This window comes from Macaca mulatta, chromosome 5, assembly GCF_049350105.2.
Source record: "Macaca mulatta isolate MMU2019108-1 chromosome 5, T2T-MMU8v2.0, whole genome shotgun sequence".
Classification (NCBI taxonomy): Eukaryota; Metazoa; Chordata; class Mammalia; order Primates; family Cercopithecidae; genus Macaca; species Macaca mulatta.
In genome coordinates this window covers 68,297,945-68,315,107 of record NC_133410.1, presented here as the reverse complement: position 1 = coordinate 68,315,107, position 17,163 = coordinate 68,297,945, and the positions used below count along the sequence as shown (strand labels likewise).

The 17,163-nt window shown below is 34.3% G+C and overlaps 1 pseudogene; it reads left to right on the top strand.

Moving 5' to 3' along the window:
- The first annotated feature begins 13,953 nt into the window (after positions 1-13,953).
- LOC114678111 (arf-GAP with GTPase, ANK repeat and PH domain-containing protein 1 pseudogene) lies at positions 13,954-15,645 on the top strand (annotated as a pseudogene).
- Positions 15,646-17,163: the final 1,518 nt, after the last annotated feature.

The following is a 17,163-nucleotide window of genomic DNA, read 5'->3' as shown; positions in this document are numbered from 1 at the left end:
TTCTTTCAACTGTTTAAAGATTTACATATATCTGTGTTTTCTCTAGAATTCTTAACTGAAAATCTTGTATATCCAAAGTAAAGGACCTATAGCTACTTCTATCCTTAATTGACACTTCTTCCCGAGAAATGGTTGAGTCACAAATACATATGCTTTTCAGGAAGTACAGTTTTATTTCAACCAAGTCCTTGTGAGATATTTCTAGTCCTTCTGAGAATACAAGTCTTTATGAAACAGAACATATGTTCCATTTTGCAGCCTATCCCACTGTCTTGGTAGTTGTAATATTTTCTGCAGATTTATTTTCTTCCAAGCCACCTGGTGTATTTTCCAAATAGTTGCACACATATATAGAATGTTTCAATAGCTATGTAATACAAAATATTATAAATATACGTGTGTATTAAGGAATTTTATTAAAACGACTTTTTTTTTTTTTAAACGTGGTGTTCTCTGAAAGTGGGCAAAAGTTAATTTGCAGATTTTAGTTGTTATCTAAACACATTTGAAACCAGTGTCATTCTCACTTGAAGCGAAAGTGTGAAATGGTAAAATGCTAAAACTAAAAAGAGTACTTTTTAATTCTCAAGAGTAGTAGATGAGCTTAAGTATCCAAAAAACAAGCCAAATGAATAAGCTTATGAATGATAATAATCTAAATTCAGGAATCAAATTTACTTACCTTTGTTTTACCCTCATAACTTCCTTCAGTATCCTATCCATAGGAGGTTAGTAATAAACGCTATTGGATAACTGATTAAATAAAGGAAAGCATGAATATATCAAAACATATGACTTATCTTTCTGCATATATACATATACACACATATGTATGTATATGTAAATATATATGCATGTAAAACAAACTCATGGCTGCTAACATATATACATATGCAAGAGCGTGTGTATAGAAGTCTCCCCTTATCTGCGACACTGCTTTCTGTAGCTTCAGTCACCTGCAGTCAGCCATGGTGCAAAAATAGGTGAGTATACTACAATAAGATATTTTGACACAGAAATAAAGAAATCACATTTAAATAACTTTTATAATAGTATACCATATTTTCTAAATGTTATTATTAGTTGTTCATCTTTTACTATGCTTAATTCATAAATTAAAACTTATCATAGTTATGGGAAAACATATTATATATAAGATTTGGTAGTATTAATAGTATCAGGAATCCACAGGGGGTTTTGGAACATCTCCTTCATGAATCAGGGGAAGCTATTTTATAGTGAGTGTGACAGAGAATCTCACATCACATTAAGGATTACATCATCATAAAAAATAAGTATGAGAAACATACTGAAAAACTGAAAATCTACCACATCCATGACATGTATATAGGCTGAATGCTTACCAAGATGTATACGATGAATATCTTGCCATTAATGGATTCCCTGTCTAGTTTTATAGACTCCAGAAGAACACACACACACACACGCCCACACACACATACACTCAATCTCTCTCCTGTTTTGCTGAGTGAAAATATCTTCTCAAAAGAAGATATTGATGGAAAGCTTAATAAGTCATTCTATCCTAAGGCTAAATGACAATAAATAAACAATTTGACAACTTCAAAAATGCAAAGTCGATGAAAGATTCCGATCTCAACCAATATTGAAATGAAAGCTATTGGAGACCTTGTAATGCTTAGAAATATATGTATAGCCAAGCACTATCTCGCCTCTCAAGATGTGAGCAAAATGCTTCTTTTTATAGAATATCAGTCTAGACCATGTTCCCATTGACAGCGTGGATCTAATGTAATACTGGAGATTTATTAAGTTCCCAAAGTGCATCACTCCATCCTCAAAAATCCTGTGAAGGGAAATTATGAGGTTAGATTCTCTTCAAGTTCACCTTAGTTGTTGTGATACTTTTGTCAGTATTACAGCTAGAAATGGCATTGAAATAGCTTATGATTGATTTTTTGACAGATAAAAATGATATTTTCATGAATTTTACTGAATATAGATAATATTTATTGCCTCTCTATAGTGTTTGCAATAGAAGTGCTGAAGGCACTGTGACACTTTGGTAAAAGGGATGATAGAAAAAGGTTACATGATGACCAGTGTCTCTGACAGTTCTTTAACAGAAGTAACTGTCTAATAGCAAGGCTGATATCCGACAGCTGCTATGATGAGAAAGGCCAGACTCTTGAAAGAATGTATAGCTTCTCTCCAGTGCCTTTCAGGTCTAATAGCACTATACACTCCTATATGACAATTTTGAATGGACAGCTTATATGTAATTGATATATTCAGAGTGGTGGATTTTAAGTTTTGATAGCTTCCATAAAGCAATAGTTGTATTTTATTCAAAGTGTCTTCTAAAATATGATTATTGTATCACCTAATAACTGAAAATGTGAAAGCATTTACATATATGTATGTTTACATATTTAGATTAGTATAACTTAAGTATAAATAATAGAAGTTGAGGTTCTGTTTAAAGAAGTATATTTAACATTTTATATGTCATAATATGTTTCTCTACCAGATAGTTGATAAGGACTTTCAAATTCACAAGAATGTTAAAAAGAGGATTGGATCAAACTTTTGAAGAGTCTCTCAAGCTACTTGGTAAAAAAAATAAATGCTATCTATACTTTAAATGTTTAGTTATCTAAAGACGAGTGTGATAATCTTTTTCATATTTATTTATTTATTTATTTGTGTTTTAGATGGAGTTTCACTGTCCTTGCCCAGGCTGGAGTGCAATGGTGTGATCTTGGCTCACTGCATTCTTCACCTCACGGGTTCAAGAGATTCTCTTGCCTCTGCCTTCCAAGTAGTTTGGATTACAGGTGCCCGCCACCATGCCCGGCTAATTTTTGTATTTTTAGTAGAGACAGGATTTCACCATGTTGTCCAGGCTGGTCTCGAACTCCTGAATCCCAAGTGATCCACCCACCTCGGCCTCCCAAAGTGCTAAGATTACAGGCATGAGCCACCGCTCCTGGCCTTAAGTTTTTTATAATAGCTAGAAAACTAGAAACTTCTCAGTCTACCTCTCCATAACTACTTGCTGAAGAGACAAGAAACAAAAAACCACCACACACAGAGGAGCACACAGAGAGACAACCATGTCAACTTTTCTTGGGTCGGAGGAATAAAAAAGACATTGTTTTGAGATTAAAATCCCAGAAGTTTAATCCTTAAAGGAAATAAAGAAACAATGATTGTAAAAGGAATAAGAGATACTGATAATTATATTTTTTTGTTTGTATATCCCATTAATGAATAGTTTCAAAGGATTAGACAAGGAAAAATAGAGATGGTTCTTTCACGTCATCAGAACTACATAGGATATATGATCATTAGATTCTAGGAGTCTTAATGGATGCTATGTCTGTTCTCCAATTATGAGTATTAAAAATAGAATATTTCACACATTTTCCAGAAGAAAAGCCAAGGGAAACTCATGTGATCTCTCTGTTGGCCAATAATAAATCATGATATTATAAACACCTTCTTATTCAGGAAAAAAACAGATACATAATAAAATATTCAAACTATATAGCAAAACTATAGAACAGAGTTTTGGGCGTTAGTGTAAAGCAATCAAATTTGCATCCTCAATATATTCCCAAAGCTATGTGGAGCAGAGTGAGACTAGCATACATATGGGAAAACCTTCCAGAACAATATTATGGTAGCCCAAGCAAAAAAAAAAAAAAAAAAATTGAGGTTCTTAAAGGTAGACTGAAAAATATGGGCTTTTTAAGGATGGAATTAGCAATACCTGGTATTTGAAAGGATCTTGAGTGGTAAAGAAAAGGGAAGCATCATAGATGATACTGATGATATTCCAGGATGAACTAGTAACTAGGTGGATTGGATTGAGATAGGGAACCGTGAAAAAGAAGGGGGATTTCTGTGTTGGCATTGTTCTGAGTTAGGAAGAAGATTACAAAATCAGTTTTCCACAAGATTTCAAGTTTTGTGTGAGACAGAGATCTGGGTATATAACTTGACATCAAAAGAATGTTGTGAATTGTTTATATAAATTACTAAATAATAGTCATATGTCACTGATAGTATGGGACTAAAAATGATCACTGAAAAAAACTGTGTAGGGTGAGAAGGACCAGTGATTAAGCGCTTCAGAGAAACAGTAACACTGAAGCAGTAAATAGAAAGAAGGAGCCAAGAAAGAGACTGTATTAGTTTGTTCATGTTGCAGTAATAAAATGCCATAAGGTCGGAGCTTGTAAACAACAGAAATTTATTCCTCACAGTTCTGAAGGCTGAAAAGTCCAAGATCAAGGTGCCAATAGGCTCAATGTCTGGTGAGGGCCAACTTTCTAGTTTATTGATTACCATCTTCTTGCTGTGGCTTCAAATGGTGAAATGGATGAGGGAGTTCTCTGAGGGCTCTTTTATATGGGCACTAATGCCATTCATGAGGGATCTGCTCTCATGACCTCATCACCTCCAATGACTCCACTTCCTAATGCCATCAAATTAGGGGTTAAGATTTCAGCAGTTAATTTTTTGGAGAATGTGAACATTCAATCTGTAGCAGGAAGAAGTTGAGAAGTTATTTGAAGAAACAACAGAAAAGACATGAAGTTCGAGTGTTACACAAGCCAAGAAAAGATAACTTTCAAGGAAAGATAATATTGTCAACCTAAAACAAAACAAAATGATTCTGAAAATTTGATTAGAATAATTGAAAATACGTACTTTTGTTGAGAATTATATAATCATTTTTAAGTTTAGTAGAAACTTCTTGAAATTCTTGTTATTGGTACATGCATCAAGCTAGTGAAATAATGCCTAAATACTTTATGAAGAAAATAATGTGTATCACAAGTAACTTATTTTGCAGTTAGGACAATTTAAAATATTTTAGATATGCCAGAAACAGTAAAACAGCATCTATGCAACATGTTTGAAAATGACTGCAATGCAACAGATAGATTAATGGAACAATACACACAGAGACTCGAAATAATCTCTAGGATCTTTAAGATCTCAATACCTAATAAAGGAAGCATCACTAATGAATAAAAAGCCATGCATTCCTTCAAAAATGTAGACATCAATTTTGACTATCTAAAAAAATGTTACTCAACATATTATAAGATTGATTCAGGAGAATTAAATATTTATTCATACAATTACTATAATTAAATACATTGGAAAAATTTAAGTAATTGCTTACCCAGCTTAAAAAAATCACACTGGGCCGGGCACGGTGGCTCAAGCCTGTAATCCCAGCACTTTGGGAGGCCGAGATGGGCGGATCACGAGGTCAGGAGATCGAGACCAGCCTGGCTAACACGGTGAAACCCCGTCTCTACTAAAAATACAAAAAACTAGCCGGGCGAGGTGGCAGGCGCCTGTAGTCCCAGCTATTTGGGAGGCTGAGGCAGGAGAATGGCGTAAACCTGGGAGGCAGAGCTTGTAGTGAGCTGAGATCCGGCCACTGCACTCCAGCCTGGGCGACAGAGCGAGACTCCGTCTCAAAAAAAAAAAAAAAAAAAAAAAAAATCACACTGGACACTGAAAAATATTTCCAACAAAATAGCAAATGATTTCATGCATTTGCTATTTTTTCAAAAATTTTATAAGAAAATTTCAAGAAAATTATAAGTATATGTAATTAAGAGATAAATCAAATATTAACTAACAAATTGGAACAGTATATCAAAAAGTAATATTTCATGACCAAGTACCTTTTATCTCAGAAATACAAAGATCATTCAACATACAACATACTTCCATACTTATTGTTAGTATATCAAAGACCAAAAACGTACTGTTACCTCAATAGATATAAAAAAAATTTGTAATAAAGTTATCCAACAATGTAAAAACATACTTGTAAACTAAGTAATGAAAAGATTTGAGTAAACTCCAAATCAAAAATCATAAGGCAGAAAACTATTATGATAATGGCAAATTAAGAATCTTAATATTCAATAAATATCATAAAATACAAAGAAAATAAAAAGAATGCAAATTTTAAAAGATATTTCCAATGTTTATAATAAACAAGGAAGTTAAAGAAACTCCTGAAAATTGGCACAACAAAGGGAAGCTGTTGGAGAAGACTCTCAATGGAAAAATAAACAAAGATACAAACAGATTCACAGATAGGGACAACCAAAAGGCAAATAACCATGGAAAGACATAGTCAAACTCATTAGAAATTAGAGCAATGAGAGAAAACAAAAGCAGAACATAACTTTGCTTCTGAAAATTAACAAAAATAAAAAATCTGATAAGTGTAGGCAGATATTTGGTATTCAGGAATTTTGTCTACTAAAGTTGGAAGTGTAGATTAGTGTGTTCATTATGGAGAACAATCCAGCAATATTTAGCCAAATTAGATTTTCTTGCTGGTATTTATAGAAGCCTAGGAAATTCTCACACATATCCATAGAGATAAACATACAATGAAGTTCACCTCATTGTTTGAGGCTGTGAGATATTGGAAGCAATCTGTGTGACCTTAATTGGGGAAATGGATAAGTAAAATATGTTGAATGTATATTAAGGAATACTATGCAGAAATTAGAATCTACTTAATTATAATGTATAATAATAGATATTTCCAATGTTTATAATAAACAAGGAAATATACTATGCAGAAATTAGAATCTACTTAATTATGATAGAAATGATAGAAACTACATTTAGAGTGCTGTGTGAACACAAGGAATTAATAAACTCAGGTTTATAGTGTGATTCCCCTAAAGTTACAAAAAATACATATACTATATTTGTTTTATGTACATATATATCACACAGCATATAACATAAATACATATATACATGATACATATCAGAATGGCTTCCTTTGTAGAATTGAGAAGTTAGAGTGAAAGATTAGAAATATATTGGAATAAAGCCGTATTACATACACTAATGTTGCCATATTGTAAAGAACCAGATTTATTAACTTAATTCTCTCTACCTGAAATTTTTTCTCTCTTTATCTAACTGATTTAGTTTAGAGGAGATTAAAAGAAAAGTTCTAAAGAATATCACTGATACATGTGACTTCATAAAAATTTATATACAGTCAAAAAGCAGATAGACAAATGACAAACTGAAAATACACTTTGTAGTAAATATGACAGGCATAGATTTAAACGTATTGACATGTAAGTTTTACACATCAATCAATACATACATAGTTTCTTTCAATTATATGTAATCACCTTTTCACATAAAATAAACATAAAGGCCAATAAACATGAATAATATTCAATCTAATTCAGTCATGCAAATTTTTTAAACTACATGTTTTTTCTTCTAACCAAGGAATAAGAAAATACAACGGTTTTATAGTATGGAATGCTCCTTAAATGATGGCTGAAAAAGAAGTTAATAAGTCTATATGAAAGTTTTGGCATGACTTATGTCAAGCACAAGTGCCCAAAATGATGAGCAAAAGTGAAGACTTCTTATCTGTCAATAGTGTGACGATAAAATTTTGTGACATGAAAAACTAGAAAAAAAACAAAGCAAAAAGTTCTCATTTCACTTATGTCAAAATACTAAGAGACATCTAAGTCACAGCCAACATCACACTGAGTGGGCAAATGCTGATAGCTTTCTTCTTAAGAATTAGAATAAGACAAAGATTCCCACTCTTACCATTCCTATTTAACATAGTACTGTAATTCCTATCCAGAGCAGACAGGCAGGAGAAAGAAATAAAAACCATCAAAATGGGAAAAGAATAAGTCAAACTATCTCTTCTTGCTGACAATATGATTCTATATCTAGAAAACCCTAAAGACTATGCCAAAGGGCAGTAATAAATAACTTCAGTAAAGTTTTGGGATAAAAAATTAATAAACAAAATGTACAAAAGTCAGTACATTCTGTGAATCAGGAATGTTTAGGCTGAGAGCAAAATCAAGAACCAAATCCTAATTACAGTAGCCACACACACCATGAAAAAAAACCACCTGGGAATAAATGTAACCAAAAAGGTGAAGATCTCTACAAAGAGTACCACAAAACACAATTGAAAGAAATCATAGATGACACAAAAAAATGGAAAAATATTTTATGCTGTTGGGTCAGAATAATTAATATTGTTAAAATGGTTATACCATACACCTCAATGTGCAGATTCAATGCTATTCCTATCAAAATACCAATGTCAAACTACCAGCGTCATTTCAATAGATTTAGAAAAGACTATTTTATAATTTAGATGGAACCAAAGAAGAGCCCGAATAGCCAAAGCCATCTTAAACATAAAGAACAAAATGGGAGGCATTACATTACCTGAGTTCAAACTATATTATAAGGTTACAATAACCCAAACGGCATGAAACTGGTACAAAAAAGACACAGAAACCAATGGGACAGGATGGAGAAGTCAGAAATGAAGCCTCATGTCTACAACCAACTGATCTTTGACAAAGTTCACAAAAATAAGCAATGTGGAAAGGACCCTCTATTTAATAAGTAATTATTATTAAATTATTTATTAAATACGGTTTACTGGGTTAACTGGCTAGCCATATTCAGAAGAATGAAACTGAACTCTGACCTTTTACCTTATACAAAAATTAACTCAAGATCAATTAAAGGTTTAAATATAAATTCTCAAACTACGAATTCTAGAATAAAACCCAGAAACAGCATTCTGGACATTGGTCTTGGGGAATAATTTATGACTAAGTTCTCAAAAGTGATTGCAACGAAAAGGAAATTGACAAGTGGGATTTAAGTCAACTAAAGAGCTTCTGCACATCCAGAAAAACCTAACGACAGAGTAATGTAAAATCTACAGAATGGGAGAAAATATTCACAAACTATTCATTTGAAAAAAGTCTAATATCCAGATTCTATAAGGAATTTAACTCAACAAGCAAAAAACAACCCCATTAAAAAGTGGGCAAGATACACTAACAGACACTTCTCACAAGAAGACTTACAAGCAACCAACAAGCATATGAAAAAATGCTCAACATCACTAATATCACTAATCATCAGAGAAATGCAAATCAAAACCACAATGCAATACCATCTCACGCCAGTCAGAATGGTGATTATTAAAAACAAACAAACAAACAAAACAGATGCTGACAATGATGTGGAGAAAAAAGGAAGCTTGTACACAGTTGGTGGGAATGTAAATTGGTTCAGACATTGTGGAAAATAGTTTGAAGATTTATCAAAGAACTTAAAATAAAACTACTGTTCAACCCAATAATCCTATTACTGGGTATATATCCAAAAGAAAATAAACTATTCTACCAAAAAGACACATGCACTTGTATGTTCATCACAGCACTATTCACAAAAACAAAGGCATGGAATCAACCTAGGTGTTCATCAATGGTGGATTGGATAAAGAAAATGTGGTACATATACACCATCAAATATTACACAATTAAAAAAATGAAATCATGTTCTTTGCAGTAATATGGTTGCAGCTAGAGGCCATTCTCTTCAGTGAATTAATATAGGTACAAAAAATCAAATACTGCATATCTCACTTACAAGTAGGGACTAAATATTGCATTCTCCTAGACATAACAATAGCAACAATAGAGAGTGGGGATAAATAAAAAAAACTAAAGGGGTAAATGAGGAGGTGGGTAAAAGTTAAAAAAAAAAAGCTAACTATTGGGTACTATGCTCAGAACCTGGGTGAAAGAATCAATCGTACCACGAACCTCAGCACGACACGGTATACCCGTGAAAAAAACCTGCAATGTACCACCTGAATCTTAAATTAAAATGTTGAAATTAAAAATAAAATAAGTCCTCATTTTTCTTCAACTAAACAATGGAGGTTGTTAAATAAACTTTTTAAAATAAGGAGTCTGAAATTTTATAAAATAATCAATGTTGAATTATTCCTCACTTTTGTCTAGATACAAAAAAAAATCAGCATGTAAACAAAAACAAAATACAACATTTGTTTTATTTTCCCGGTTATTTGTTTGTTTATTCATACCAAATACTAAGAAGTATTTTATCTGAGTGGTATTGATGTCTGATTTTTATTTGTGTCTTTAACATTTCTCGATTATGTAAATTTTCCACTATGCACACAAATTCATTTATATTCACAAATATATTTAGGATAATATTTTGAGAAAATTCAACCCACAAATGCCCATTAAATGAAGAATGCACTTAACTTTAACCCTCGTAGTTTTCTAGTGTTCAGATTTGAAACATTTCATTTTTATTCATGGTGTTTGTTGGGTAGACTGGGGAGAATCTCCAGAACCCAAGAATCTGGTGAAATAAAGTGAGGTAATTAAGAGCTATGTCTGTAGTTATAAATCATCCGAGAAGTAACACCATTTGAAATGAACAACAAAAACAGACCTGTAAAAACTGTCTTTAATATACATAGGGTAATATGGAACTTGGAAAATTCTATTCAAAATCATTTTAAGATAATTTTACTTTCCCCAGACATTTGTGAAGTCCTTCTGACATTTTTGGAGACAGTCAGGTACAAAGTAAATCTTTGAGCAAATCATGTATTTTAAGAATATTCAAAAAATTAAAGTGTATTGCTGTGGCATGTTAAGTAAACCAATCATGTGATCAGAGGGTTGGAACTTTCAGCCTCACCCCTCAACCTCCAGGGAGGTGGGAAGGGCTGCAGGTTAAGCTGATCGCCAATGGTCAACGATATAATCAATCATGCCAATCTAATGAATCCTCCATAAAAACCCAAAAGGAGAACTTCTGGATAGCTGAACTCACAGAGGTCCCTGGAGGATAGCAGCACTTGAGAGGGCACAGAAGCTCCACAACCCTTCCCCCTATCTCACTTAGGCATCTCTTCCATCTGGCTATTATCTGTATCCTTTGAAATATGCTTCATAATAAAAGGATAAACTTAAGAAAACTGTCCATTTATTTTTTAATTTGGAATTTTAAAATATTAAACAGTACTATAATACTTTGGGACATTAAAAATAAGAGAAGAATCAAAGTTTTGCTAATAAGGGACAAGAGTATTGAGTGACAGGCAATTTCAAAACCAAAATGATTCTATCTTTTCACATAGCTGTCATAGCTTCACCACCAAGAAAACTGTCACATTTTTAGAGAAGCCCCTAATTTTGAAAGAATTTCTGCCAACTTCTTTCACTGAGTTTTATTTCACCTGACAACAGTGTTTACCTCATGTGATAGGAACAGTTTCATAGCAGTAATTAAGAAAATGTAATGAACAGAGGTTGGTAGCAAAACACTTTATTATTGATTTTTGCTTATAGCTTTTCACTGTGTAGATAGGTTATAAATTCAAAATATTATTGGCATTTATAAATAAAATAGAATCTCATATAAAAATTATAATAGCTAGTAAGTACTAGCTCATAAATAAAATTACTTATATTTTTCAATGAAATGTATTCCTTAATTATGAAAATCACAACCCTGAATTTAGCACACTAAATATCTTCAGGTGCAATTTTTATTTGAGTCATCATTCTGCTTTCTTCAACTACATGTTTCTGTTACTTGTTGTTTCACCTTCCTTCCTATAAATATATATCACAGCCTATATTTCCATGGCAACAGTGTTCTGTTCCGCCAGTTATCAGGAAGAAAAAAAAAATGGGAATGTGTTCCCTATGGTAAATGATTAGCTGAACTAAAACTATCAACCATGGTTGGGACATTTACTGGTATATATTCTATGCCATGTGATCATGGAAAACCTGAGTTTATCAAAACAACAGAAATTTTGTATATTTTCCTGAGAACTTTATCATATCAAATTGCATTTTGGAAGATCAAACAGTCAAAAATATGTTACTTACCTGTATTAGATCAGAATATTCCACTATTTATTATACAATGAGTTTGTGGTATACTAATAAATTTACATGTTAAAAAATGTTTCATGAAGACATTTGTAAATGCTTATTTAAATAATGTAAATCATGACTGACTGAAGAACTTAGAATATTTTCAAAAAATGTGAAGTCTGGGGTTTTATCCCACTTGCAAGCTAACGAGTTAACTTATCATGGTTTCATGGATGCTGACAAAAGTCATACAAGTCCTGGGTCAAAGATAAATTATTTTATTATTCATGGCCCACCAGGCAGCATGAGCATTGGCATATTTTTGATAATTGTCTTCGCTCTTACGTTTCACAGAAGCAACGTGAATATGCCCAGAGGCAGCCAGTACATGCAGCAGGTTGCATTACAATAGAAGAGCCCTAAGTTTAGGAAACCCAAATTTCTTATAATGGACAGTAAGCATGCTTTTTCTTTATTGAAGAAGTATTATGTTGAATAGCATGTATGCCTTACATTTGCTCCAGAGGAAGATAGTATATCTATTTCCCAAGCTGTTCACTATAATAATGTATTTGAAAAGGTAGTCCAGATTAAAGAGCATCTTGTGTCTCCACTCAGAAGACATTCAGAAATACAATAGTCGATGGAGAATTGTCTCCTAACAGTCCTTCAATATGCTTATTTCCATTGTAAATCTTTAAGAAGTAGGAGGATGTTCTAAATCTAATTTGCATATCAAAATTGTGTGTGTGTGTGTGTGTGTGTGTGTGTGATGTGTGAAATATCTCTTAGTAAGAGGATGTAGAAATCAAGAAAAAGTTGAAGTGAAATTTTTTCAGTGCTGGATATTTTCAAACAACTTAACATTCCCCTACCATTGCGTTCTTAATTATTTTAATGTATAATGGGTAATAGGAGCTTTTCATTCAATTTAGTGAAAATATTTATTTAGGTATAATGGCCTATATTTGAATACCATCTCCAATACTAACTGTTCAGATGTGAAGAAAAAAAAAAGAGAAAAACTCTCTGAACTCCAGGCTTTTTTTCCTGTGAAATTTTACCTAATGAATTCAATTTTTTGACTAAATGAAATAATGCATGTAAATAATGTTTCCTAGTAAGTACATATTTTCTATATAATTAAAATATATTATAGAATATTATATCATATTAATTTCTATATTATAATTTGAGCAATTATGAAATAAACCTGAACATTAAATTAATATAGGAGTTTTAAAGTAAGGGTAAAGTAAAAACTGTATTAAATATTTGTGCATGCCCAGAGGCACAGGCATATATACATGTAAGACAATATTCATTAGAAAATGTCAAACAGGGACCTAAAAGAATGTTGTCACCAAGATGGCAAAGTACCAGCCCTCAACACCACCACATAAGAACAAATATAAACTGCTATCCAAATATCAAAATAGTCCAGAGAGGGCTCAAGGATCCATTAAAATCTGCAGCAACACAGTAGAGTTAAAAACTGGAGAATATCTACATAGAAAGGATTGCAGGTGAGATTCACATACCTTAGACACCAGGAGAAAGCTAGGAGCAAAGAAGAAAGGCAAAAGCTATTGGTATCAGTCATACAGTAGGAATCATTGTGGTCCTCAGTGGCCTGTTCCACAAAGGACACTGGCATCTTTTGCCATGAAGGTAACCAACAGTCATTTCTACCAGAAAACCCCAGAGATAGAGATATGGCTGCATAAGTCCTCGCCTACTCAAGGGGTTGCCACCGTTGAGCTGCTTTGAAAAATAAACCTCTCCCAAACCCATGAGTCCTCCAGCCTTGGAGCCATGGCTACAATGAGAGTGCCCACACTATCAAACTAAGCTCTGTGTCTGTGGTGAACCAACCTATCTCTCAGACACCAGGGCCATTGTCATAGCACGCTAGTTTGCACTATGTGTTCCGGAGAGAAGTTCTTGCTGCATGTGCCAAACTCCAGGCACCAGCTCAGTTGCCACTAAAACTAGCTCCTGCCTGGACACCAGACCCTTTCTAATACTGCTCATGCCTGAGTTCCTGTTCTTGGCTCCCTCATTACTTCACAAACATCCATGTTTTGCATACTGCTACCAATGCAGTAGGAGGGATGCCTGTGTCCTAGACGTCAGTGCCAATACAGACCTGGCTCTCCAGTGTTATAGTCTTCCATGCATGCCTATACTTCAGGCCTCAGCCGTGTGGCTACTCAATGGACACCACTCATCAAAGACACCAGGTGCTACTGCCACCAGGAGTGAACCTGTAAGTGAGACCCAATGCCAAGAGGGGCCACATCAGTCACAACTTTCCCAGTGGGAGAATAACTGATTGGGAGGATGTTAGAAGCCACTGACACTAAAGACCCCAACAACCCTTGCTGCCGCTGAAGACTTCCACAGCATTGGTGCCTGAAGATCCCTGCAATCTTCATCAACACCAACCTCAACTAACAGAGCTACACACAGACTACACCTGTGTCCACACAGGTGCCAGAGCACCACAACATATCTAGCACGTGCCGTTGCATCCATCCACGCCAAAGGGGAAGGTCTTTCCTTGTAAAAACTAGCCTGTAAAATGCCGGACATCAAAATAAGGCAACAAAAATCCACGAAGAAGACACACACACACACACACACACACACACACACAAAGAAACATAACACCACCAAAATAACACAATAATTCCCAGTATCTGACTCCAAAGAAATGACACTATATAAACTGCCTGACAAATGTTTAAATAATTTTTAAAAACACAACAAACTTTTTAAAAAATGCTGATAGATGATTCAACAAAATTAAAAAAAAAGTTCTAAGATTAAAAATTAACAAGATTATATATATATATATTATATATATGATCTTATATATATAGATGGATGGATGGATAGATAGATTAGATAGATAGATATTTCCTGAATTTCTGGAACAAACAGAAATTCTGGAAATAGAAAAAAAAAAACAGAATGAAGTGAAAATGTAAAATAGAGTGTTAAAGGTAGGAACCTGTTTCCAGTTTGTTAAAGAATATAAACTGGTACTTCCTATCACACTAGTACCTGATGGGCACATGTGTCCAGGTGGAGTCTCCTGAGGGTGGCAATTTTAAGAGATTGATATTGACTTCTAGGGCTATCTGCTGCTCATTAGAGATGAAGAGGGGCTCCTAGAAGGCATAGTTTGCATGCAGGTGGATGTTGTTATGTTTTTCCACACCTTGGAGAATGAGGTAAGTTTGCAGACTGTTTACCACTACTACAGTTGAATGGCCAGCTATCGGAACACAAGGGAGATTCTTCTAATTCTGATGGGAACCCAGGATGCCATAAGTTCCACTAACCCAAAGGTCATTGATGACACCAGGGTGAGGAAGCCCTCTAATGACCTAAAGTGGTGCATGTACTATGAGATGTGTACTACACACGGGCTAAAAGTGGAGAGGGTCTTTCAGGACATTGACCAAAAGATTGTTGTCACAAGGAGCTATTTCTTCTCTGTCCCATCAACTCCCAGCACCAGCCAGAAGGAACTTTGGCTTGATGTTCCTTCCACTGCCAACAAGCCTATGCCTAATCATAAGCAGTCCAAGTGCCGGTCCAACCTTTTCACCTCTTGAATACGGAGTGACCCAGAAAGAGAGAAAAAAGGCCTGGGGAGTCACGTGGACAGCATGGGGAGCAGCAGAGCCATCCCAGTTAAACAGGACTTGCCCTTCTTTGTCTTTGCACTGAGAGCCAGCACTTACCTCAAGCCTGCTATAACCTGTGCCCATTATCCTCCCGCTGGCCAGGGCTGAGGGGTGGTCAGACCAGCCTGCATTGTGCTGAAAGCACACAATCATCCCAGCTTTCCAGGCCTTAATCAATAGGCAGTGGGAGTGAACTCCAGATTGGCTGATTGCTAGCAGATTACCACTGTTTGTCCTGACTTCAGTGCATCTCTGATAGACCTTTGACACCTTCCAACAACGAGTTCATGGGAGGAAGAACTGTAGAAATGGAGAGATCCTCAAGAAAGCTGGGCAACTCACAAAACACCCCTTAATTTCTACAGCAGGCAATTCACTCCACAAAGGAAAGAAATCGATGAGAGCTTATACTTTTTCTTTGAGGAGCCTTTGTTTAAAAAAAAAAAATCATTTACTGGAGCTTTGCATATTTTGGGTACAAGCAATGGTAGAAACATAAGACATTAAAAAGCAAAAGAAAGAATCTCTGAACTAAATGACAGTTTCTTGAAATATATACAGTCAGAGGAAGAAAAATAAAAAGGAATAAAGAAAGCTCATGGAATCTGTGGGACAGCATCGAAAGAACAAATATTCAACTTACAGGAATTCTAAAAGAAGAAAAGTACAAAAGTGCATAAAGCTTATTTTAAAAAATCATAGCAGAAAACTTTCCAAATCTGGGGAAGGGTATAAAAATCCAGTTACCACAAGATAAAAGTTTCCAAACAGTTTCAATTCAAAGACTACACCAAGGCATATTGTCAAAAACCAAAGACAAAGAGAGAATCCTGAAAGCAGTAAGAGAAAATATGCAAATCACATATAAAAGAGTTGTAATAATGCTAACAGCAGATTTCTCAGAAGAAATTTTGCATGCCAAGAGAGAGTGGAATAATATATTCAAGGTGCTGCACTTAAACTGTAAATCAAGAATATTTCAACCAGGAAAACTATTCTTCAGAAATAAGGAGAGATAAAGATGTCCCCAGACAAACAAAATCAGAGGGAATTTATCACCAACAGACCTGTCTTTTTAGAAACACTAAAGGGTATGGCATGGTGGCTCACGCCTATAATCCCAGCACTTTGGGAGGTCAAGGCACACAGATAACTTGAAGTCAGTAGTTCAAGACCAGTCTGGCCAAATTAGCAAAACCCTGTCTCTACTAAAAATACAAAAATTAGCCAGGTGTGGTGGCACACGCCTGTAATTCCAGCTACTCAGGAGGCTGAGGCATGATAATGGCTTGAACCTTGGAGGCAGAGTTTGCAGTAAGCCAAGATTGTGCCATTGCAATCCAACCTGGGTGACAGAGCAAGAGCCTGTCAAAAAAAAAAAAAAAAAAAAAAAAAAAAAAAAAAGAAAGAAAGAAAAGAAAAACTAAATGGAGTTCTTTAGTTATTTCAGCTGAAAGAAAAGCATGGTAATTAGTAAAATGAAAACATATAGGCGGTGCATAAACCATTTCTGTCTGAAGTATGAAGGTTAAGAGATAAAACAATTAAAAAACAACTGCAATGATTCATTAAGAGTTGTACAATTTAAAATAGAATTTGTGACATAAATCATAAAATGTGGGGTGATGGAGTAAAAATGTACAGTTTTTTTAAATGTAATCAAAGTTCATTTATTATCAGCTTAACTTGTT